General features: G+C 36.4%; 1 protein-coding gene and 1 pseudogene across 1 annotated transcript in view; both read right to left on the reverse strand.

The window, feature by feature from the left end:
• The window catches only part of LOC125837352 (uncharacterized), a 293,499-nt gene extending 275,402 nt beyond the window's left edge, over positions 1-18,097 (reverse strand). The window contains exon 1 of the mRNA XM_049516488.1: positions 18,094-18,097. The gene's annotated coding sequence lies outside the window, so the exon portion shown is untranslated. The remainder of the gene's footprint in view (positions 1-18,093) is intronic.
• LOC125837438 (gibberellin 20 oxidase 1-like) overlaps positions 1-26,213 on the reverse strand; it is a 110,202-nt pseudogene that overhangs the window by 5,777 nt on the left and 78,212 nt on the right.

Here is a 26,213-nt window from a genome sequence, read left to right on the forward strand (position 1 = left end):
CTTTGATCTTTAGTTCACATATGCTATCACTTATTTGAATTTCACTCCATCTAATGTGTTTAACATTTATTAAAGAAAGTCAATAACTACATTACACTAGTTTATCCTAACGTCCATCATCTTCTCACGATCATTAGTGTAGGAGTCAAATAGGTAATGTATGACACAAGTGTTAAAGTTTTTTTCCAGCCAACCAAGAATAATGAAAATGAGCAAAGTTAACAAAATTCTAGAAGAACACCATTTAAAAAGCAACATATTTAGATTTCTTTCTAAGAATTTTGAAGGTTTTCTTTGAGACATCTTAGTTTTTCACTCATGCTTTCTTTCTCGTCAATCTTTTATAATTATTTTCTTCAACAATCTGATTAGTTTTATGTGATTTTTTTTAAAGCTAGTAGTTGCTTGTTGACCCAACATGAAATAAATGACCATTCAAATTGACTTGTTTATTGATCACTATCGTTAGTTAATTGTTCAAAGACTCCAAAGTCAAGTAAATAGTGATGTTAATAGATGTGTAGATTAACAACCTGTAGCACATTAATAAAAGATGACAATTACTTAACCCGATCAAGACTCCAATGTAAAGAATCTTCATTAATGAAAGACTCAAATACAAGTGAATCAGTGATGTTAAAATATTTGTCGATTCACGACCTGTAGCACATTAATGAAAGAAAGCAATTACTTGCCTTGTAGTATATAGAAACTAATCACTTTTGTTATTACAAGTCGATCAAGACTCCAATATAAAGAATCTTTGTGTTGTATAATCAACAACTAATCCAACAAGAATCACATATTCATTCATACAAGGGACTTTTGTGTCCATTGAAGAGGGGAATCATGAAACAAAGAAGAAAAGAGGAATCTGGACTCACAATATACTACAAACATGAATACACTTCAAAAACAATCAAACTTTCAATTATAATGTGGACTCAATAAAACAAGAAAATAGGGCAAAGTTGAGTGATAGATCAGTAAACAGGAAGAAGAGGAAAAGACACATACTTGAAGTTCGTAGTTGAGAGAAGGAAACAAACACGTTGCTACAGCGAATACGTACAGAGGATTTGAGGCAGAGCTGAATAACCTTAGGTCGCTGTTGATCAAGATGAAAAAGAGATACTTCTGTTGAGTTGAGTGAAAGATCAGTAAAAAGGAAGAAGAAGAAGAGACATCATACCTTCAATTCGTAGTTGTGAGAAGGAAACAAATATGTTGCTGTTGAGAATACGTACAGAGGATTTGAGGCAGAGCTGAATAGCTCTAGGTCGCTGTTTATCAAGAAGAAAAAGAGACTTCTGTTTAGTTGAGCAAAAGATCAGTAAACAGGAAGAAGAAGAGACATCATACCTTAGATTCGCAGTTGAGAGGAGGAAACAAATATGTAGTTGCTGAGAATATGTTCAGAGGATTTGAGGCAGAGGTGAATAACCCTAGGTCATAGTTGATCGAGATGAAAGAGAGCACTTCTGGGCTTGAGAATACGTTTAGGGCAAAGGTGTGACCAATGGATTTTGAGAGAAAAAAGATCTTTTTTTGGATTTTTAGAAAAAAGTGTTTCTTTGTGGCGCCTACTTTTCAGAAAAAAAAATAGTTTTGTGTTTTAGTAAATTTTTAGCAATGTTTTGGCGCTCCCGCTAAGTCTCTCAATTACAATTGGGACGAGTCATTAGTTTTCTTAGGGACGAGATTTTTTACCTTCTCAATAACATATAACTTTAAGGACCGAAATATAATCTCATCTCAATAGATATACTTTTTAGGACGGGATTATTAACTCATCCCTACATGTTGGTCTTAAATAAACCTTTTTCTTGTAGTGCAATTCAAGTTGAAATTCTGGTTTCTTCTACTTATTACGTAACTTTGTGATTTCTTCATCTAAAAATATGAAGTGTGTTCTTGCTATTATGGGTAACTAAATTCACAACTAGAGTTGTGGGAACCATGAGCGATTAACAATGTATGCATAGTAACTAAGTAATTCTTGAATAGTGTTATTGCATGCATTGATAACTCTTTCGCTTAGAAATCTTTTTAATAGTGGCCTTAGAACTTGCATCGTTACTACTTGCCGGACCTAGGAGGTAATTAACGAGAAAAGAATTATCAACATAGATTTAGTGTATACTATCTTACATTTTAATGTCGATTGGTGCGAGGGTGAAAACTAAGTCATAGATTGATGTGATGTCTAATATGAGGTAAAGGTAAGGGATAGTAGATTATACACACGTAGCTGGACCAAGGTGCGGGGTGAAATTCTCTAGATGTCGGACCAAGGATTTAGAGATACCTAACTTATCACTTTTCATGTAATACGCTAGGAAAGGATTACTATTACTCGGATTACCGCATTATGAGCTTATGGGAAACACGTATACTGTAGTTACTTTTTCATCTTGATAACAACTACATTTTGAAACTTACTCGTTGGTTCCTTACCTAATTTCCTGAATATGTTTCACAAATCCCCCCTTTAATTACTTGTTTTCGGAAATAGATTGACTAAACGAATATAATCATTGGTTAAAGTTTAGTCTAAACTATATTCCTCGTGGGATCGACCCCAACTTACAAGTTAGGTTCTTTACTTGATAACGATCGATTATGCTTCTTTAGGGAGGTGTAATTTGAGCCTATCAAATTTTGGCATCACTGCTGGGAATTTGTCTTTTAGATTAAGTTTAACTACATTATTGAACTTTAGTCAAATATTTCATAATTTTAATTTTTTTTTTGTTTTTGTGTCTCTCAAGTTCGTACTCTACTGTATGCCAAGCACATGGAGTCAAGGAGAACCACTTACTCCCTACGAAAAAGAACTGAACAAAACTTTGCAGATAATGAATAATCAAGGAGTGCCAGTTAATCCTATTATAGGAGAGTTAGGTGATGGTGTTTGGTTGCAGCCTTTGATGGTTGGTGATGAGAATAATCAGATCTAAGTTGAGAATCTATTGACAGATGCAGTGAGGGTACATGATCAACCAGGGCCAAGACTGCATGATAACTATAGGGTCAACTTTAACGCTGCTAAATCTGACGGACATCTCGTCCTACCTCCTCTACATCCGGGGCATACATTTGTGGTGACTAGCAGTTTTGATGCAAATGCTTACTGCGAGGGGCTTGTTTGTGGGTTTGGCATCGAAATATCCACATGGGCATGTAACCAAGCTAAGGAGTGTTAACAAAAAGTTGTGTGGGTCGACCCGACTTGGACATGGATTGCATAGTATTCCCTCTATCATTGACCGGCGATGTTGCTGTGTGGTTTAATGAGCTTTCTTATAACTCATTCTATACATGGGAACAAATGACTGATGCGTTCCTAGCAAGATTCTTTCTAGTGTCCAAGAAGATGAACCACAAAGATAAACTCAACAATTTTGTAGCACTACTTTGAGAGTCAGTAAGTAGTTCTTGGGACAGGTCCACTGCTTTTATACGAGGTGTTTCGAATCACTGTACTGATAATGAGTAGCTGAAGGAATATTTCTACTGAGGCCAGGATGACAACAGTAAGGCAGTGCTTGATACTATTGTTGGAGGTTCATATGGTGAGTGTACTTTTTATTGGATTGCGAAGAAACTGGAGAAGATCTCTCGGAATAACAAAGCTTGGAGCACTAAAAAGTCACAGACTGGGAGGAATACGTTTGTCATTCAAGCAATAAACAACAAGTCTGCAGATGAGATTCGTGAGGAGATGGCTAAGATGAGGATTAAACTATGGTTGGTTTTGAAGCATGTGAGCGGATGCGCAGAAAAAGTGAATGCAGTAAATTACTTGACTAGAACTCCACCACCACTGGTTGAGGAATACTACTATGAGGAGGATCCTTATTTGGTGAATAATCAGATGGGGGGTTTCCAAACGAACGCCCAAGGATCCAACTCGGATAATTGGCGTCAGGGTCAAGGAAACCAAGGTCGGAACTATGGTAACTACAATTGCGAGGGTAAATATGTATGGGATTGGGAGTACAACCATGATAACAACTACAACCGGAACAACTATGGTAACAAGAATGAGAGAGTTGGGCCATACGTCCCCCCCGAGAACATGGAATCTGTCAATAGGGAAGATGGGGGTAGTATGTCACGCATTGAGGCGATGATGCAAAATATGTTGAAGAAGTTTGATACTATTGATCAGAATGTCAAAGAGATGCCTATGCAGTGTCGATAAAGCAACTTAAGCATCAGTTTAGTCAGTTGTCTGCTACGGTGAATACACTCCAACTGGGCATGCTTCCCAGCAAAACCATCCAGAATTCGAAGAATGATGGGTATTGTATGGCAATCACGACTCACAGAGGAAAGCAGACTATTGACCCCCCCCCCCATGCCATCCGATGTATAAAATGTGGTAGAAACAGATGGTGATGAGATTGAGGTTACCGAAGAGACTAAAAATGCCACACAGAAGGAAACAGAGATAGCCCAAAAGGTTGTTCCCATGCCTAGACCTCCACCTCCTTTCCCACAGAGGTTAGTGCAGAAGGTAGAAGAAGGAAAGTATCACAGGTTCATAATTATGTTGAAACAACATTCCATCATTGTCCCTTTGATAGAACTTTGGAGCAAATGCCTGGGTATGCAAAGTTCATGAAGGACTTGGTGACCAAAAAGAGGGCTGTCAGTTTTGAGAGTGATGAAAGGTTGCACCATTATAGTGCCATTTCTACGAGGTCACTAGTACAAAAGAAAGAGGATCCTGGAGCTTTCACTATTCCATGCACCATCGGTAAGATGCACTTTGCGAAAGCTTTATGTGATTTGGATGCCACCATTAACTTGATGCCATTGTCGATTTATAAAAATTTAGGTTTAGGAGCTCCAAAACCAACTGCGATGCATTTACTTATGGGTGATAGAACTGTGAAAAAGCCCATTGGAGTGCTTCAAGATGCCCTTGTGAAAGTGGAAACGTTCATTTTTTCGGTAGACTTTGTTATACTTGATTGCGAGGTTGACTTTAAGGTCCCCATCATCTTACAGAGACCATTCCTTGATACTGGGCATGCCTTAGTCGATATGGAGAGAGGGCAGGTGCAGTTTCGACAGAATAAGGAGGAGGTGACCTTTAAGGTCTGTAAGTCTATGAAGTAGGAAAGTGATCTTAAATCGGTACGGTGGTAAGTCACAATTTCAGAAGAGATGTTGAAGTGCTTAGTAAGGAGAAGTTAGGTGCAACCTTGTACACGGAGAAGAAGTACCATACTCAAAAGACTGAAAAGCTCAAACTAGCTCTTGGTGATCTGGCATTGTTTTATAAATCAAGGTTGTGCTGTTTTACGGGCAGATCCATGTCCCAGTGGACTGAACCATTCAGAGTGACCCAAATGTCTCCAAATGGAGTGCTTGAACTCAGGAAAAGGAGAGGGACAAGGTTCAAAGCCGATCGACGGAGGATAAAAAGCTACATGGGAAATTCTGAGAGTGTAAATGCAGTGATAGAGGCATAGCATCTTGATGAAGTCTAAGTAATCAAGAGGCCGGCGTCGTGCCGCGACGTTAAATCAAGCTCTTTTTGAGAGGCAACCCAAGATGTAAAATCTAGCGAACTATAGGTTTTTCTTTTAGATTTAGGAGTTTTCTTCATTTATTTGATTTTTTGTAATCCTTTAGATAGGTGTTTTATTTTCTGTATTAGTGTTGGCTATATATAGCATAGGGTCCGTGTCTAAAAAGTGTCCAGAAATTGTAAAAAGAAAGGCCTAACGGTTGCTACATATATAGGGATGAAAAGCCAAATCTGCAGTAAAAGGACTGTACAGAGGTCTACGTACCCCATCGACGGTCTGTGGGTCAATGTACGGACCCTGAATGGTTCCTGTAGATCCTAGGTATGTATCCTAAATTTTTCCAAGTATGGGTTCCTCTAGCAGCGTGAGCACTACTGATGGTGCATCGAGAGTTGATGTTAGCACTATTGATGGTGATGAGATGAGAGATGCAGGCACTACTAAGGGTGACCGAAGTGTTGATCTAGCGGGCTCCAGGAAACCGACCCACCCGCTTGTTGATAGTTCATCGGCGTTATGCGCCACAGGTTTGCTTCACCCAATCCATTACTTTTTACTATTTTTTGTGTGCATTGGGGACAATTGCACTAATTTTTTGTTGGGGGTGGGGTAAATGGATTGTGATTGATAGGGTGAAGTCTAAGTAACCTAACTCATAATCCTCTCTTGGGGCTTTCTTGCCTGTCTTCTTTTCCCCCAAGAGACCTCTTAATTTCTGTTTAACCGGCATGTGTTAGGATTGTATATGTAGAAGCATGAGAAAGAATGAAGCATGATGGAATAAGCTTTTTGAAAAAATGATATCCGTCCAAAACTTGTGATATGTGCTAAAATCTGTAGGCTAGAATGAGTTGAATGTGTTGGCTCTGAGTATGACATGATAATGAACCAACTTGATTTCATGAATTAAGCTAAAACTTGAACTGGGTAATCTGATAATCTGATAATGAAACTATGTGGCAAGAGTGTTTGAGAATAGTTGATTGTTCAAATAGTTTTTGTGCGAATCTAGAACTTGCCCGGTTAGTCCTGTTAAGACAATCTACTTTATAGGCTATGAATTGATCATACCCTTGTTTTGATAAGTCCACAAACTGCCTAAAGATAATCCAACCAAATGAAATAAATGCTCCCTTTGATCCAAATTCTTCGAGCCTAAATTAGACAATTTTTTCTAACCCCCTAACTCACATTCCCATAATCTACTGTGTTGACCCCAGTACCTCCTTGGACATGTGCACCTCGACTTAGGCCAAAAGCCTAAGTTAAGGGTGGCTAATGCAAAAAGTAACCTCAATCTTGGACCTGATCCGATATCGGGTATTGTGCACCTCAACCAATGGAAAATCCATAAGTTGAGGGTGGCTATGAAAGAGGAAACAAAAAGAAAAATAGGTATGAAAAGAGTCTGGTGCTGAAAAAGAGAAAAAGAAAAGAGAAGAGAGGATGTGACTTGTTGAAAGGTAAAGAAAAGAATAGGATGCAAGAAAAAGAAGAAAGTGAAAAATAAAGAGCTACAAAGTCTAAAGTCACATCCAGGGTTGAAAAGAATCAAGGGAAAGAAGGTAAAATGTAGGATGTCAAAAATAAGGGCAAAAAGAGGTAGAAAGCCTAATGTAATGTCAAGGAGGGCAGAAAGTCACTAAAGAGTACCCAAATGTACCACACTTGACCTTGAACCTACGTTACAAGACAAGAAAGTCCTATAGTGAATCTAGAAACTAGTTTGGAGAGTCTAAGCAGTGAAAATAAGGACAAGCCTATGGTATTGAGCAGTAACTGTACTTGAAGTTACTTCTGAGTGTGAATGCTGAATGAATCCTTGTACTCAAAATCATATTCTTTGTGTGAAAAAGGGATTTCGTTTGAAGTAAGGGCACTAGTTACATTGTCGGAAAGTTGGTACCTTGGTGATAGTAAAACAGTGTATGTTGTGTGTTGATTGGTCGATCTTTGTCATCTTTTGATCCGCACAAATTAGCTAGTTGAGTCTGACAAAAAGATTTGCACCCAAAAAGAGAGTCGGAGTAGAGAACCATGTGATTGCTTGTGCTTAAATTGCTTGTTTCTATACAAGTGTCGTTTTGAGTGTTAGTGCGTCGCTTGAGGACAGACAAAAAATTTAAGTTTAGGGTGTTGATATACCGTGAGTTTACGATATTTGCAATACATTTCACTTAAAGAGTTGTGTGTGTCTAGGGCCATTTTGCATTGGTTTTAATGCATTTTTATCATGTTTGCAGGAAATGTGTTGAGACATGGAAACTGAAAGACACAACTGAAGAATGTGCAGAAAAGGGCATCTACGGAGGTGATCTACGAACCGTAGGTCCATTCACGCTCCATAGATGGTGACCCTATATGGGCAGGCAAGGTTTGAAGGAAAATCAGGGGATTCTTGACTAAGTGTGGAACCAAGGACCATAGATCGACCTACAAGCAGTATTGTTGTTCCGTCAAATCATTCAGAGAGGGGTTCCAGTACCTGATTTTGAAGATTCTAAGTATGGAGCTATGGAGGAGGATCCACGGACCGTAGATCAATCCATGGTCTGTAATGTGGATCCGTCAATTGATTTAGAGAAGTGGAGATTTTGAAAATTGGAAAATTGCCTAAGTCCTTAGCCACGGAAAGGACCTACAGTCCATAGATCAATCCACAGTCCGTGGGTCAATGTCGTAGATCGAAGACACGTCCTGAAACATTATTTCCTTATTTCGTTTCCTTTTTAGTTAGAAGTTGTTTTTCTATATATAGGGCATGTAAACCTCATTTTTAGGGGTTAGACTTCATTTACTTTTATTCTAGTTCTTGACTTGGGAGATTAACGTGCAATTTTAGCAAGTCTTAATTTCCTAAGTTGGTTTTGAAGATTTTGATTTTGCAATTCAAGTTGAGATTCTGTGTTTCTTCTACTTATTGCGTAAGTTCATGATTTCTTCATCTAAAAATATGAATTGTGTTCTTGCTATTATGGGTAACTAAATCCACAATTATGGTTGTGGGAACCATGAACGATTAACAACGTATGAATAGTAACTAAGTAAATCTTTAATAATGTTATTGCATGCATTGATAATTCTTTCGCTTAGAAATCTTTTTAACAGTGGCCAACGTTAGAATTTGCCTCGTTACTAGTAGCCGGACCAAGGAGGTAATTAACGAGAAAAGAATTATCAATATAGATTTAGTGTGATACTATCTAATAGTCTAATGTCGATGGGTGCGAGAATGAAAACTAAGCCATACATCGATGTGATGTCTAATATAAGGTAAAGGTAAGGGTTAATAGATTATACACACATAGTCGGACCAAGGTGCGGGGTGAGATTTTCTAGATGCTGGACCAAGGATTTAAAGATACCTAACTTATCACTTTGCATGTAATACACTAGGAAAGGATTGCTATTTCTAGGATTACCGCGTTATGAGATTATGGGGAACAGGTACACCCTAGTTACCTTCTTAGCTTGATAACAACTAAAGTTTAAATCTTTCTCATTGTTTACATACATAATTTCCTGAATCTGTTTCACAAATCCCCCCTTTAATTACTTGTTTTTGGAAATACATTGACTAAAAGAATATAATCGTTGGTTAAAGTTAAGTCTAAACCAAACAATATTCCTCGTGGGATCGACCCCAACCTACAAGTTGGGTTCTTTACTTGATAACGATTCCTTATGCTTCTTTAGGGAGGAGTAATTTGAGCGTATCAGTGGGCAACAATAATAATGGCAAAGGACATCCACAAGGTAGGCGAGGAGGGAATCAACGAGGTCATGGAGGCTGAGGAAATGGTAATACAGGTAGAGGAGCAGTGCAGCCAGACAAGGTGGTTGTCTATGAAGAAGACATGGCTCAGTGCTATGCCTTTCCGGGCAAGACCGAGGCGGAGACATCTGATACGGTGATCACATGTACTATTCTTGTCTGTGACTAGATGTCTACTATTATGGTTCTACTTATTCATATGTGTTAGTTTAGTTTGCCTTGGTATTTGATGTGAATTGTGATGTACTTGATGCCCCATCCATGTTTCAACCCCAGTTTGAGAGTCAATCATAGTCACCTATGTATATCGTGCTTGTTCTGTTCTGTTTATGAGTTATCATACTTGGACTGATTTGGTTATTCTAGATATGATTGACTATGATATAATCTTAGGCATGAATTGGTTGTCCCCCTATTATGCTTGCTTAATTGTAATAGTAAGTATATGACTCTAAAGATCCCGGGTAAGGAAAAGGCAGAGTGGGAAGGGGTGTACAAGCCTAAGCCATCTATGGTCATATCTTTCCTTTGGGCAAGGAAACTGGTGGGGCAGGGGTGTTTGGCATATTTGACTCATATACAGGATGTAGATATTGAGTCTATTCCTGTAGTGTCTGAATTTAAGGAAGTGTTTCCTACTGATTTGCCTAGTATGCCTCCAGATAGAGATATAGATTTCTGAATTGACTTGGAACCAAGCACTCGCCCTATTTCCATATTTCCTTATCGCATGGCTCAGATGGTATGGAGAGAGCTTAAGTCTCAAATCCATGAGCTTCTTGATAAAGGTTTCATCCATCCTAATTCTTCCCTGTTGGGTGCTCATGTCTTGTTTGTTAAGAAGAATGATGGTAGTATGAGGATGTGCATAGACTATCAACAGTTGAATAAGGTCACCATTTGGAATAAGTATTTGTTGGATCGAATAGTTGATCTATTTGACCAGTTGCAGGGTGTATCGATTTTCTCTAAGATTGATCTAAGTCTTGGTTACCATCAACTGAAAATTAGGCTTGATGATGTACCAAAAATTACATTTAGGACCTGCTATGGGCACTATGAGTTTTTAGAGATGTCGTTTGGGTTGACCAGTGCGTCTACAACGTTCATGAGTTTAATGAATTGTGTGTTCAAACCATTCCTGGATTCTTTTGTTATAGTCTTTATTGATAACATTTTTGTTTATTCTAAGAGAAAGGAAGAGCATGACGACCATCTTCGTATTGTTTTGGGGGTCCTTGGAAAACATAAATTATATTCCAAAATTTCAAAGTGTGAGTTTTGGTTGGATTCAGTTGCGTTTTGGGGCATGTGGTTTCAAGGGAAGGTCTAATGGTAGATCCCTAAAAGATCGAAGCAGTCAAGAACTGGGTCCATCCTACCGTTGTGACTGAAGATAGGAATCTCGTAGGGCTCACCAGCTACAATCAACGGTTTGTGAAAAAAATTTCTTCTATCCCCACACATTTAACAAGGCTGGCCCAAAAGTAAGTGCTTTAGATTGGACTGACAAATATGAATAGAGGTTTCAAAATCTCAAGACTCTTCTGACCACAACATCAATTCTGACACTGCCGGTGGAAGGTAAAGATTTCATTATTTATTGTGATGTTTCACATTCGGGTTTGGGTGCTGTGTTGATGAAGGATAAGAATGTCATAGCTTATGCATCGCAGCAGCTGAAGGTACACGAGAGAAAGTATCTGATGCATGATTTTGAGTAGGCAACGATAGTGTTTTTCCTTAAGATCTAGCGGCATCACCTTTATGGTGTCAAGTTTGAGGTGTTTACAGACCATCGTAGTCTACAACATGTATTCACTCAGAATGGACCTGAATCTGAGGCAACGACGGTGGATAGAGTTACTCAAGGACTATGATGTTACCATCAAGTATCATCCGGGTAAGGCAAACGTGGTAGCATAGGCATTAAGTCGGAAGGTGATGAATATGCGTAGTCTAGCTTACTTGGGTGTGTGCAAGAGACCTTTGCCCAAGGAAATTCAAACGTTGGAGTTTAAGTTCACGCAGTTGGACATCTTAGAGAAAGCTGGGGTGTTAGCCAACATTGAGGTTAGGCCCACATTCACTGAGGAGATCAAGGTCAAGGAGTTTGAGGATGATAATTTGAATGAGCTCAGAAAGAAGACAGTATCTGGCAAGGCACAATATGCGACTCTTGACGCGGGTGGTGTACTCACCTTTAAGGGAAGAATTTGTGTTCCCCGAGTGGATGACTTGATTCAGAAGATGTTGACAGAATCCCATGGTTCGCGGTATTCCATTCATCCATGTGTGACCAAGATATACCGAGACTTGTAGCGACTTTATTGGTGGCCTATCATGAAGAAAGACGTAGTTGAGTTTGTCGCTAAGTGCAAAAACTATTAGTATGTAAAGTATGAGCACCAAAGTCCTACAGGTATTTCTTCAGCGAATGCCAATACCTAAATGGAAGTGGCAGAGGATAGCTATGGATTTTGTCGTTGGTCTCCCTAAGACCTTGGGGAAGTTTGATTCCATTTGGGTAGTGGTTGACTAATTTACTAAGTCAGTCCATTTCATTCCAGTCAGGGTAGACTATAATGCTCAGTAGTTGGTTAAGGTTTATGTGAAAGAGATAGTGAGGCTGCATGGGGTTCCCCTTTCCATCATCTCAGACCATGGTATGTAGTTCACATCAATGTTTTGGGGGAAATTACATGAGGAGTTGGGCACTAAACTCACTTTTAAAACATCCTTTCATCCACAGACGGACGAGAAGTCAGGGACAATTATTCAAGTGTCAGAGGACATGTTGAGGGCCTGTGTTATCGACTTTGGAGGGCATTGTGATAAGTTCCTACCATTGTGTGAGTTCTTCTATAATAACAGTTATTAGTCCAACATTAACATGGCACCGTTCAAGGTACTTTATTGGAGGGGATGTGGATCACCCATAAGGTGGTTTGAGGCTAGAGATGTGAAACCTTTGGTGGTTGACTTGGTGAAATATGCTTAGGATAAGGTAAGAAGCATTCAAGCTAAGCTTCTAACAGCCCAGAGTTGACAGAAAAATTATATGGACCATTAGGTATGATACATGACATTTCAGGCTTATGAGCAAGTTCTTCTAAAAGTATCACCCATGAAAGGGGTGATAAGACTCGGCAAGAAAGAAAAGCTTAGTCCTTAATACATCGTGCCATTTGAGATTCTTGACTGTGTAGGGCTAATGGCTTATAGGTTGGTTTTACCGCCCTATCCTATTTGGGGTCCTTCTAGTGTTTCATGTGTCCATGTTGAAGAAGTACATGATGACACAAATTACATCATAACGTGAGACTCGGTTATGTTAGAAAAAGACCTTCAGTTTGAGGAGGAACCGGTTGCAATTCTTGATCGCGATGTCCGAAACTGAGGACCAAGGAGATAAAGTCCATGAATGTTCAATGAAAGCATCGTCCAGTTAAATAAGTTACTTGGGAAACCTAGAAGGACAGGAAAGACAAGTATCCCAAGTTATTCAACAATTCAGCTACTACTCTACTCTACTTAAGCCGATTTTTTCTAGTTCATCACTCGGGGATGTGTGATGGGTAAGTTGGTAACTATTGTAATGACTTGTTTCTGTCGTTATGGAAAAGCCAATGGGGAAAGAATTTTGGTCCAGAAAACTTCTGAGTAGTGACTTGGAAAATTCTACCTAGGCCAAACTTGGATGAAATTTTACTCAAGTGAGGTCTAGGGAAATTTGGTAATGAATTGGGGGTTTAATTATGAATTTTATCACATAAGTGGATAGCCAAGATGTTAAAGATCTTCTACGGCTTTACAGAAGCGAATTCGGGCAAGTAGAACTCCCGAAACTGGTCTTGGCATGAAAGGGTAGTTTTAGAATGTCCCGGGTTAAAGATGTACTTTGAAATAGGAGCTTGAAACTCAAACTTCGAGCTTCTGTCTCCATGCAAGCTGCCGGGGGGGGGATTAATCTCGGTAGGGCGGGGCCGCTGTGGTGGGATGGGGTCCGCCGTGGTGGGCCAATCGCGAACTTAAGTCTGGCAAACCCAAAATCATTATTTTCTACAAAACATCATTCTTGAGTGCTAGGAGACGACCCGAAGAAATTCTTGACAGTTTTCCACAACTTCTAGTGCTAATGGTAAGGAAATTACTCCTTTAATATGTATTTCGATTCTTAGGACTTAGAATCTTGGGTAACTATCATTGGGGGAGAGTTTTGGCCTGAATTTGATGGTGGGAAAAGCCCTAGTTCAATATTAGGATCTTGTGTTTGGCCTTGGATTTATAGTTTTATTATAATCCAGGTAAATTAGGCCTTGTGCTAATTATTAGACCAAGAATAAGTGGAAAGAATCTAGAAAGGGAAGGATCAAGTGTCTTAGGAGGATTCAATCTTATTTTCGAGGTAGGAGATGGTTCAATTCCCTTTTTGTGTAATATATGCTGGATAATTGCTTCTTATATACATGTATTAGTGAAATGTGAATCGAATCTAATGAAATGATTATGTGCGAACAACTACATGCCATGAACTGCTACTTGCCCATGTGACTATATGTATTATTCATTATGGGGTGGTTGTGATTGTAAAGATTGGATCATGTGTCACATTCCGACACATACACTAGATCGAGTGTCACGTTCCGACAAATATATTGGACTAGGTGTCATGTTCTGACACATACATTGGATCGGGTGTCACGTTCCAACACACTAACAATTTGGGTATGGGTTCCATGAGAGAATCACTTGTGATTATTATGTTCATGTCAACATGTAATTGATATTGGGAAATTGTATGTTGCTCCTGAAATGCTAATTAAAGTATGTATTTTGTATATGTGTGTTTACCGTGTTGTAATTTCCTGCTTGTATTTCACTGAATAGAGTAGTCGTGTGATCCTATAAGTACATTGTGGTTGTGTACTAATACCCCAATTGCTCGTTCTTTGTTGAGTAGAGGGCATCTTCAGGCGGCAACTGACAGACCTCAGTTAGGAGATCACAGATCGAGACCGGATTCAAGGGTGAACCAGTTCTTCCAGGCTTCCATGGGTCCTTTATTCTTTAGTCCATTCTTTTCAGACTCAGACTATTTAGTTAGATTTATTCGTATATTTAGTTTCGGGGTCGTACCCCCTTTCCTTAGACTTGTTGATTTGTAGAGTTTTGGTACAACGACTTTCAGGTTCTAAGGGTTGACTTCCGCAATAGTTGTTTAAATTGTTTATTTAAAACCTTTGGAGTTTATGGGAACTCCGTTTCTATCCATCATTTAAACCTGCTTATGTATCTTTAAATGTTTAGTTTTTCATTAAATTGCTTAGTTGGGTTGTCATAATGGTTCTCCCACCGGAGAGTTAGTGTGGGTGCCAATCACGGTTGACTGGGTTGTGACATTGATAGTCGTGAACTTATTATTTATAATAATATGTCACTAGTTTTGCCTATATTGAAGTCGTTTCCCAAAGACTTGGACACCCATGATTTCTTTTCTTTCTTAAAATTGTTATCACATGTCACTTCTATATTATCTGGGGAAGGTTGAGTCTCAATATTCTTGCATTAATGCATTCCTCTTAAGGATGTATTTAATATCACATCCAAAGAATAGTTTTCTGGAATTTCTACTAAAGCCAACTCTTTCAATGTATGAACATTTGGTTACTTGCATTATGAATTTATGATCCACTATTCGATAAAATAATTCCCCAAATGGATCGTCATCATAATGTACATCATCTCTCTTGAACATTTTATCTGTAGAACCATCCAAATCTGTCTTACTTATGTTCCTCATCTTGAAGAATCTTTAGCATTTGCACTATGCTGAGACAAAGTGCAATCTAGATCTTGTCTAACTCACTCTCTCTTCTTACCTCTACCTTTTCCATCAGCCCCTTTACTAGCACTTCTTCTACTGAAGTCTTTTCCCATCAAATTGGAAACCTTTGCCTTATTTTCTTTAATACGACTGTTATCACATGTCTCTTCTATAATATCTTGGGGGGAGGTTGTTTCTTAGGATTCTGGCATTCACTCCATTTCCTCTGAATTAAGGGAGTCTTTAATTTCACATCCAAAGAATGACTTTCTAGATTTTTTGCTAAAGTCAAATTGTTCAATGAATCAACCTTTGGCTGCTTGTGTTTATATATATCTCTTACCTTTTCTGATCTAGTGACTAGAAATATTACCTTGTTATCAATAGCAAGCAATAAATCCAAGCATTCGTTATTTTTGTGGAGTCTTTTATTCTTTTGAACTTGAGTTCCTTCACCTCCAATATATTCTTTCTTAAGATGATTCCAAATTTCTTTTGGCGAGGGAAAAATATAATTCTCTTTAAAATAGTTGTTGAGACAACAACAAACAAAGTTTCTTTCGTCGTGGACTTCATAGATTTTCTTTTCCTTGTGACTCTTAATTTGCGCTATGGTTTGATTATTTTGTAACAGATTAATTTCATAATCCTCTTCCATGGCTTCCTTCCGACATTGGAAAGATGTGACTTTTATGAAAAGTTGCAACTTTTATGAAGAATTGCGACTTTTATGAAAAGTTGTAAAATTTATGAAAAGTTGTGACATTTATGAAAAGTTGTGAATATTATGAAAAGTTATGACTTTTATGAAAAATTGTTACTTTTATGAAGAGTTGCGACATTTATGAAAGGTTGTGACGTTTATGAAAATTCATGACCTTTCCGAAGGGTTGTGGCATTTCCAAAGAGTTGTGACCTTTCCGATAAGGCACAATAAGCATTTATTCACACTACCCTTTGTTGTCTATAAATAGAGGGATTTCCTCTCATTTAAAAAAAAACCAAAAATTCTAAGCTACTACTTCTTCTGCACAATTAAATATTCGTGTACTTTGCTCCTATTGAGTGGCTTACTGACACCATTGTTTTTGTATCAATACGTTGGTGAATAAAATCATCCATCCTGAGAGGATCTAATTCATTAAAGCATAGGTATTAGAGTGGAATACTTTTCATAAAGGGACACTGTGCATTTAGTAGACTCGATTGTTTCCTTTTTATTTCATTCTATTATTGCATATTCTGATATGTATTTTTACAGTCATTAAGTTATGCTTATGATATTAATTGTTGTTGCTTTTGAGTACATGTTTTAAACTCTATTGTTTATGTTTCTTCAAAGTTATTGTCTCCGATTATATTGAACATACACACACATAGTAGGTTATATTCATTGTGCAGAAAATAATTATTGTACTCACTTCCAAAAATTCATGTTTTGATTTCCTTAATATAAAACTCAATAACTTAAAAGTACTATATATAAGCTTACATATTATCTATTTTTACATAGATATGAAATTTCTCACTTATCAATTGAAAAAAGTCATTATGCATGTTCAAAAGTTATAATTGCTTTCATGTTCAAGCGTAATTTCCTTTTTTGAATATGTTAACAAATTTTTCAATTTTTTCATTAGACATATATCACAATTATATAATCTATGAAACTTAAACGTGTTCTCTCTCTCTCTCTCTCTCTCTCTCTATATATATATATATATATATATATATATATATATATATATATATATTCTTACTTTCTTATTTATTTTTCTTTTAACGTTGATTAAAGAATCACTGATTTATTATTTCCCGAATAATTTATTCATTAGAGGTTCTTGAGTTATGTGATAATGACAAACAGTCAAATTCATGTAGGAATATTGCTAATAGTTTTTTTTAAGAACCTAGTTTTCCCATTATTTATAATGTATGGATATTAGCAAAGGATTATTTGCATATTTATTGCAATTATTATTTCTAACCATACGAAGAGCGGGCTAATTACCTAGTATATATATAAAAGCGAACCTTAGGCCCGCCTACGTGGCGCCACCACAAACAAGAATTCCCTTTTAATTTATTTATTTAGAAACTAGCCTTCCCTTTCATGAAAAGTTGCAACTTTAATAAAGAGGTACGACTTTAATGAAGAGTTGAGACTTTTATGAAAAGTTGCGACTTTTATGAAAAGTTGTAACTTTTCTGAAAAGTTGCGATTTTAATGAAGAGTTGCGAATTTTATAAAAAGTTTTGACTTTTACGAAAGGTTGTGACCTTTCCGAAGGGTTGCAACTTTTTCAAATAGTTGTAACATTTCCGATAAGGCACAATAAACATTTGTTCACACTACCCTTTGTTGTCTATAAATAGATGTATTTCCTTTCATTTTAAAACAACGAAAATTCGGAACATTTTCTTCTTCACAATTAAATATTAGTGTACTTTGCTCCTGTTGAGTGGCTCACTGACACCATTGCTTATATTACAGATCTTGGTATGTATTTTAACAATCATTAATTTATGCTTATGTTATTAAGGATAAATGATAGGATGTAATAATTTTCATTTCCCTTAACATTATTAATGTTTGTTACTATGTAATCTTGTATGTAAGATAGTATAGTATATTAGTTTTAATGACTGATATGTTTTAAGTATTATTTTATAAATCTTATGTTATTAAATTCCCGCGCGAAGCGCGTATAATTTTACTAGTTATTTTTATAACAGAAAGCCTCAATAATTAATTTTGTGGTCCCTACATTGCCCATATTTAATTAGAACTCAAAATCGTAATTTTAAGGAAAAGAGGAGACTAGCGTGAGTTTTTCTTTTAAAAAGAAAAGGATCGTGTATTTTGCTGGTTGAAGAAAATAGATTGTGTTTTGTTCTCCTTCTTGGATTGGGAAGAAATCTCTATAAGTAGGGATTCTTTTAACCTTGAAAAAGATTGAATGTTTCTATTCATACTTGCCCACCCAAGTATTGAGAGAGTTCGAATGTGAATTTGGGATCATTGTAGAAGACTACATAGTTGTTGTCTATCTTTTGGATTCACTTGAAGATCTATCTCACTTGGGAATTCGCTTAAAGGAAGATCTATCTAACTTATGGATTCACTTTAATGTATCTGCTCACGCTTCAAGAGGTAATTCTTGAATAAAATTTCAGCAAGTTTATGTGTTCTAGCATAAATGTATATGTTCTAGCACAAACGATTTGGTTATCTATTATTCATGTAAACAGTAAGGTTTTGATATGCTTTCGTTGTATTTATAATTTTCTAAAGATTGGCATCAAGAGCTAAGTTTGCATCTAAATAGATAGCCTAATCTAGTTATACATATTTGTGATTATGTTTATGAGTACGTTTTTTTGTTCGTATTAATTGATAAAAAGACAGAAAAGGAAGTGCTATATTGCATGTGTCGGTGGCAGGTCTGTTCACAACGATTGTAATACTTTTTGGCAAAGTAAATATGTAATATTTGTCAAATAATTGATACAGTTGACCTACATGTGCTTGTTCCTTTTGATTAGCCAAGAATAAGTTTTTTTATAAAAGAAATTATTTGTTTTGACGACAAAAGTGGATTGTTGAAAAATAGTTTTGACCAAAGAATTCCTTAATTTTTTGGAGTGGAAATTCTTGTACTATTTTGTTCACTTTGCCAAAACTTCAAAAGAAAAGGAGAAATATATATAATTCATAAAGTAACGGTAACAACCATTGGTTCCATCATTATATATATATATAGGGGTGTGTGTGTGTGGATAAGGTTATATTAATACATGAATTGAGAATTATGATTAATAAATAAGATACACTAAAGTGTTTTATTTGAGTTATTAGAACATACTCAATATAACATGTATAAATTGTCCTACACAAATGTATATGTAACACCCCAGAAATTTTTTCGAATGGAGACTCGAAGCATTCTTCGTAGTGAGTGAGATTTTACCAAGGAATAAAAAATTTCTTTACTGTTAAGGTCACTAGATGTAGCACCTTGAGTTCCAAGAAGAACCAAAGAGAGTTCATTCAAGTCATTACTAAATTTTTCTTAAGTTTTGGGTCAACTTCAAACGACCATAGCCACTACAAAAAAACCCCAAATTGCCAACAGATTTTACTAACAACTTAAGTTGGTTAGTATTCTACTAACAAATTACCAACATATTTCTAACTGAATTATATTTTAAAACATAACAACGAAATTCAAACAGATTACCAACCAAAATCTTACGAACTAAGTATTTTAGTTGGTAAATACGGCGGAAAAAAATGGCACCAAATTTAGCAACATTCTATTAATGGATTACCAAGTGAAATATTACTAGCACACACCTTTTGTTGGTAATATTACCAACGAAGTATATATCGGTTGGTAAATATGACAAAAAAATGTTTATATAATTTACTAACATATTACCAATGAATTACTAACCAAACATTTGCCAACGGCAAAATTATGTTGCTAAATTTACCAACCAAATATAAATGTGTTGGTAATTTAGAAACGAAATGTAATTTGTTGGTAAATTTGCCAACCAATATCCAATTAGTTGAAATTTTTGCCAACGAATAAAGATTGTAGTTAGTAAATTACTAACATCATTAAAATAGTTGATAATATACCAACCGATCATTAATCCATTGGTAAAATTTACCTACATATTAATTATTAGTTGGTAATATTACATATGAATGTTTAGTTGAATAGTAACTATTACCAACTATGATAAAATTCATTGGTAAATTATTAATTACTACTCCCTCCGTTTTATTTTATGTAGCACCATTTCCTTTTTGGTCAGTCCCAAAAAGAATGTCACATTCCTTATATGGTAAGTATTTAAAGGTACAATTCCTCTTTTACCCTTGTTGGTCCCACTTAATCTTAAAATAATACTCCAATACATTTATGAGGAGAGAGAAAAGTGAGTCTACTTTTTAAAGGGCAATTTGGTAATCAAAGTCTTCATTTATTTCTTAAACTCCGTGCCTGGTCAAATGTTGCCACATAAAATGGGACGGAGGGAGTAACTTATATTTATATAGTTGGTAAATTTATCAATTGAAATTAAACGTTTTGGTAAATCAACGTCTAGTGCTGAGGCTTTCATATTCAGTTTGTGTCGTTAGGCGTTTTAACTTTTACCTTTTAGCCAAAACTTGATTTTGGTCAATATTTTTGGTAAACGTGCTCATATTAGAACTATGTCAGTATCATTAACTTCGAAAGGTCATTTTTTATCTTATAGGATGGTTGGTTCAAGTTTTGATGCTTCCGTTTTTTGTTTGTGCCATTAGGTGTTTTAAAGGCCAAAATTTGACTTTGGTCAATATTTTTGTGAACGTGCACAGATGAGAATTTCGTCAGCGTAATTAACTCCAAAGGTCATTTTTTATCTAATAGGATGGTTGGTTCAGATTTTGAGGCTTTCATTTTTAGTGTGTGCCGTTAGGTGTTTTAACTTATAAATTTTGGCCAAAATTTAACTTCGGTCAATATATTTGATAAACGTGCTCAGATGAGAATTTTGACAGTGTAGTTAGATGCGGAAGGTCATTTTTGATGTAATAAGATGAAGGGTTCGGGTTTTGAGGCTTCCATTTTTAGTTTGTGCCGTTAGGCATTTTAACTTTTATGTTTTGGCCATAATTTCACTTTAGTCAATATTTTTGGTAATCGTTCTCGAATTAAAATTATGTCATCGCGATTAGCCATATAAGTTCAGTTTTGGTCTTATAGGATGGTTGGTTCGGGTTTTGAGACTTTTATTTTCACTTTTGTGTCGTTAAGCGTTTTAACTTTTAACTTTTGGCTAAAATTTGAATTAGGTCAATTTTTTTGGGAAACATGCTCAAATTTGAATTTCGTTAGCGCGGTTAGCTCTGGAAGGTCATTTTTCGTCTTATAGGATGGTTGGTTTGAATTTTGAGGTTTTCATATTCAGTTTGTACCATTAGGCGTTTTAACTTTTGGCCAAAATTTGACTTTGCTTAACATTTTTTGTAAACATGCTCTAATGAGAATTCTGTCAGCGCGATTAGCTTCGGTAGGTCATTTTTATATCTAATAGGATGGTTGGTTCAAGTTTTGAGGGTTCCATTTTCCGTTTGTGCTGTTAGGCGTTTTAACTTTTAACTTTTGGCCAAAATTTAGATTTGGTCAATATTTTTGATAAACGTGCTCAAATTAAATTTTTTGATATAATGATATGTGTCATATTGAGATTAATTTAACTTGTTATCATAAATTTTACATTGTTTCATTCAGATATGATTTATAAAATTGATATTAATATTTTTGGATTTATATTCGTGCTCTTAGATTTTTAAATGCAATAAATTAATAAATATTTTAATATTGGATAATCATTCAGTTAATAATATTTTGAACATATTGTCAATCAATTACTAACCTAACATTGAACTTGAATGATATATTACCAACAAACAATCAATTAGTAAATTTATTAGAAAAACAAATAATCATACTAACGTATTTAAAATTTATTACCAACAAGGGTTGTGGTGGAGTGGTAAGTACTTTTTCATCCTTAACTGAAATGACCCAAAAAGTTCTTAAAAATGTGCTTCGGAAGTTACCGGAAACTTGTTTAGCTATATATAAAAAAATCCGTTTCGTTTTTCGAAAATCCGACTTCATATTCTTGTTTAGGGGGTCAAATTGAGTGGGAAATGGGTCTAACCCAAATTTTAGAGCAACCGTATCAAAATCCGAAATTTCCAAGTGAAGCCTTTCTCGAGGGTCTGCTTTGGAGGGTCATATCTCCTAGCACACAAATTATTGGGTGGCTAATAACATATCCATGGAAAGCCCTTTAAGTTAGCTACCTAACGCACTTCGTTTCACCTCAGTCGGAGTTCGGACGAAGAAGTTATGCCCATTTTCGTAAAATCTGTCTGGCAGGAAAGGCAATTTCCAGTGAGCGTTTTTACTGTTCACCCGCCTCATTTTTTTTTCTAAGTGTTGGACCATTTTTCCAAAGGGCATATGTTATTTCCTATATACCATTAGTTCAATTCCCATCTCTAAAACATTTCACAAAACACCTCTCCCATACTTAGACACATTTTCTCTCAAGTTTTCTCAAGAACCCTAATCCAAAACCTTCCTCAAGATTGATGAGACTCTTGCTCCAAGTTCCAAGCTTCCATTGAAGACACTCTCAAGACCTTCATAAAAACTCAAGGTATGTGGTGTTGAACTCATGGGTCCTTCCACCCATAGTGCCTAGACTCTATTCTACTCACTAATTCATGGTTTAAGTTAAGATTCATAATTAGTCTTGTTCTTTGTAATAATTTCCTACACATTCAATTTTAAACATGAAAAGTGATTGTTTTGAGCATGTTATGACTCTAGAACTTGAACCTAAATTTGGAATGGATGTGGAGATTTTCATGTGGTATTGTGGGTGTTAAAAATGTGTTGTTGTAGGTTGTTCACTGGTTTGGCTGCATAATTACTACCCTATTTTCCATGCTCTTTGATTCCATTACATGCCTTCAAGGTGTTTGACAAAATGTCCAACTATGGAGAATTGATGAATCGATGCTTTAAAGCTTGAGTTATGACATGTATGGAAATCCAGAGATGTGTTGATGACAAACTAAGCTTGCATATATGTTCATTCCATACGTGAGATTGCATTAGAGCCTAATGGGAATTTCCTATATAAAGTGTTGCATGACCATGCCCGGTCCGGGGGAAAAGAACCGGACAACCATGTGAGAGGTTTATATCTCACCACCTAGGATGCTTGGGGTGTGACTAACATCAACCATGTGAGAGGTTTATATCTCACCACCTAGAATGCTTGGGGTGTGACCAACATCAACCATGTGAGAGGTTTATACCTTGCCACCAGGGTGTCCGGGTGTGAACGACATCCCCCATCCTAAGTTGGGGTTATAGATTGGTTGGATCATGCATACACATATGATATCTACTATTAGTATAGATTTACTTAAACATGTTTTGACTTCACTTTGATCATGCATCCTCATATTGTTATTCATAATGCCTATGAAACTATTTCTTGTATTTCGATTGTGTCCTTGTCTATTGTTGTGTTGTACCCCGCATACTTAGTACATTCCAAGTACTAACGCATATTTTGCCTACATGATGTCACCATGTAGGGACCGGAGCTACTTTTGATCCTTCTCTCCATTCACGTGGCTAGTACGGTGCTTATCCGAGTTGTTGGTGAGTCCTCAATGATTCGAGGGCTATGTTATGTTTCCTACTCCTATGTTTTGAGACTTTAGCTTGCAATTGTATTTTGACTATGAGGGGAGCCGGTAGTATGTCATGGCCCCGTCCTATCTATGTATGTAGAGGTGTGCGTTGGACAAGTATTTTGTAAATGAGTTTGACTCTTGTTCTATGATGTCATTTTGAAATGGTTTGCCCTTAGTCCCTATTTCCCGTTAATTAATGTTGAATGTACTTCCGCGACCGATGAAGTGTGATGACAAGTTTGAGAGGCTTGTTTGGGGTTCCTTCGGGTTCCTCATTCGCCATGTCACGTCTATGCCCTAGGCTTGGGTCGTGACATTAACCAAGAGGTCTCAGGTTCGATTCCCCTTGGGTATGAAGTTGCCTTGAATGATATATTACCAACAAACTAACAATCAATTAGTAAATTTATTAGAAAAACAAATAATCATACTAACGTATTTAAAATTTATTACCAACAAGGGTTGTGGTGGAGTGGTAAGTACTCCTTCATCCTTAACCAATAGGTCTCAGGTTCGATTCCCCTTGGGTACGAAGTCGCCTTGAATGATATATTACTAACAAACTAAAATCAATTAATAAATTTATTAGAAAAACAAATAATCATACTAATGTATTTAAAATTTATTACCAACAAGGGTTGTGGTGGAGTGGTAAGTACTCATTCATCCCTAACCAAAAGGTCTCAAGTTCGATTCCACTTAGGTACGGAGTCGCCTTTGTTAGGGAGCACTTTACTCCTCAATGTGGGACTTCCCGGCGTGAATCCGAATTTAGTTGGGCCCCAATGTGGGTACCGGACATCGGATGAGAAACCAAAAAAAAAAGTATTTTAAAATTTATTGGTAAATTACCAATAGAAATTTTCTGTTACTAAAATTGCCAACCAATTACCAATGTATCTGGAAAAGTTTACTATCAGACATTTGTTACTATAATTACCAACGAAATCGAATAATGAAGAAAAAATTTTACTACTCCTTTTCAATTCGTTAGTAAAGGTACTAGCGATATACTAACCAAAAATTAGTTGGTGAATTTACCAACGGAAATTTCAGGGCCATGTTTCAAAATTTTGTAACAACATCTTTGGGTGTTTACCAACTGATTTTTTGTTGGTAAGTTTACCAACAAATTAAAATCGGTTGGTAATATTTACCGACAAGCCTTTTAGCAACGGATTAATATAAGTTGACATTTGGTTGGTAACTCAATTTGCCAACCAATTTGATCAATTTACCATCGAATTTTTGTTTTGGTAATTGTGGTTTCTTTTGTAGTGTAACTACTAGTACATGATGATTTAGGTGAGCTACATGATATAAAATTAAAGCCCTTCGAGTCCTCTCTCCAACGCCACTGAGCTTGCTAAATTCCGAGCAGTGAGTAAAAAGTTATGACTATTTACTATTGATGCCCAAACCTGGCAGCAGCTCCGCGTTACGGAGCCAATACGGACCTCACTGCCTGGTGAAAAATCATTCCGACTCCCAACCCATTTTATTTATTTCTTTAGGGGTATTTTAGTCCTAAAACACCTTAGGAGGTCATCTAAATTACCCTAAACGTGTAGAAAAGCAGTTTGTCAAACCAAACCCTCTCATCCACTCCAAAAATTCTACGCTCAAGGGATTCAAGAAACGCTAAGGCTAGGGTTCATCTTTCAAGATTTTCCTTCAAGTTCTACATGAAGATGGTTCTTTCAGGTGTGTAAGCTTTCATAGTGTTGGGTTTGTTCGCTCTCATGCCAATCATGTTTAATTCTATCCTTGAATTAGTTTTTAAGATTGAATTATTAAGGTCTTGAGAAGTTCTTGAGTTTTAGCCAATATTGACAATCTAATTGAGTTCGTGAGGTTTGTGATTCGTTCTTTGATAATGAAGTTCTCATTGAGTACTATAGGCGAGGGTTTGCGAATAAGATGAGTTAATTGATAGTTCCTTGTGTGGGTTTCGTTGAAATTGTTTTGGGTTAAAAGAATTCGTGAATTTTGACCTTAGGATTGCAGTAGGTATGAGTTGCTTCGAGTTTGAGAGAGGAAGAAAAGATTGGGCAAATATATGTGCCCAGCTCCGCGTCGCAGATGTGTTTTAAACATTCAGTCCCTCGAAAAGTACCCCCTTTCCTCTTCGCAGAGAGGATACGGAGTCCTCTGCCTCAAAAATATTTTTGCGACCAATAATTTAATTCCATCTCCGTGTCGCACCAGTGTTCTTTAATTTGGGCCTTTGCCCGTTGTTGTGATCAACTATCTTAACCCTCCTAAATCATTGAGAGATCCTACATTCCAAAGCATAACCCTTGAATCCATACTTCAAATTCAAGGTAGAGTTAAAAGTTAGGTCTTGAGAGCCCTTTCGAACATTTATAGAAACTCCATTTGAGTCTTTTTGAAGAGTCTTCTATAATTTCTAACAACTTGTTTTAAGACTCGAGCAAGTGAGTATGAGAGTGAGGAAAATGTATTTGTGAGTCTACTTTGTCATCATGTGATCCTTCATATCATGAACCATAACTCTTGAATTCATAATTCACATTCAAGAGAGTGTTAAGAGTAGAGTTCAAGGAAGCCTTTGAGTTCAATTGTTAATCCTTTGAGATCCATCATCGATTTGAGTTAAGATATTAGTAAGTAAGTATGATAATGATAAGAGTCGTATACATAAGTTCCTTATTGATATTTTGACCTTGAGTCGAGTCGTTCATGTCCATAACTTCCGCATTAACTTCATTAGTTGAGTACCCTTGAGAGGAGCAGTATCTTCAAGTTCTAAGTCTT

This window comes from Solanum verrucosum, unplaced genomic scaffold (genome assembly GCF_900185275.1).
Source record: "Solanum verrucosum unplaced genomic scaffold, falcon-dt-bn FXZP01000147.1, whole genome shotgun sequence".
Taxonomy (NCBI): domain Eukaryota; kingdom Viridiplantae; phylum Streptophyta; class Magnoliopsida; order Solanales; family Solanaceae; genus Solanum; species Solanum verrucosum.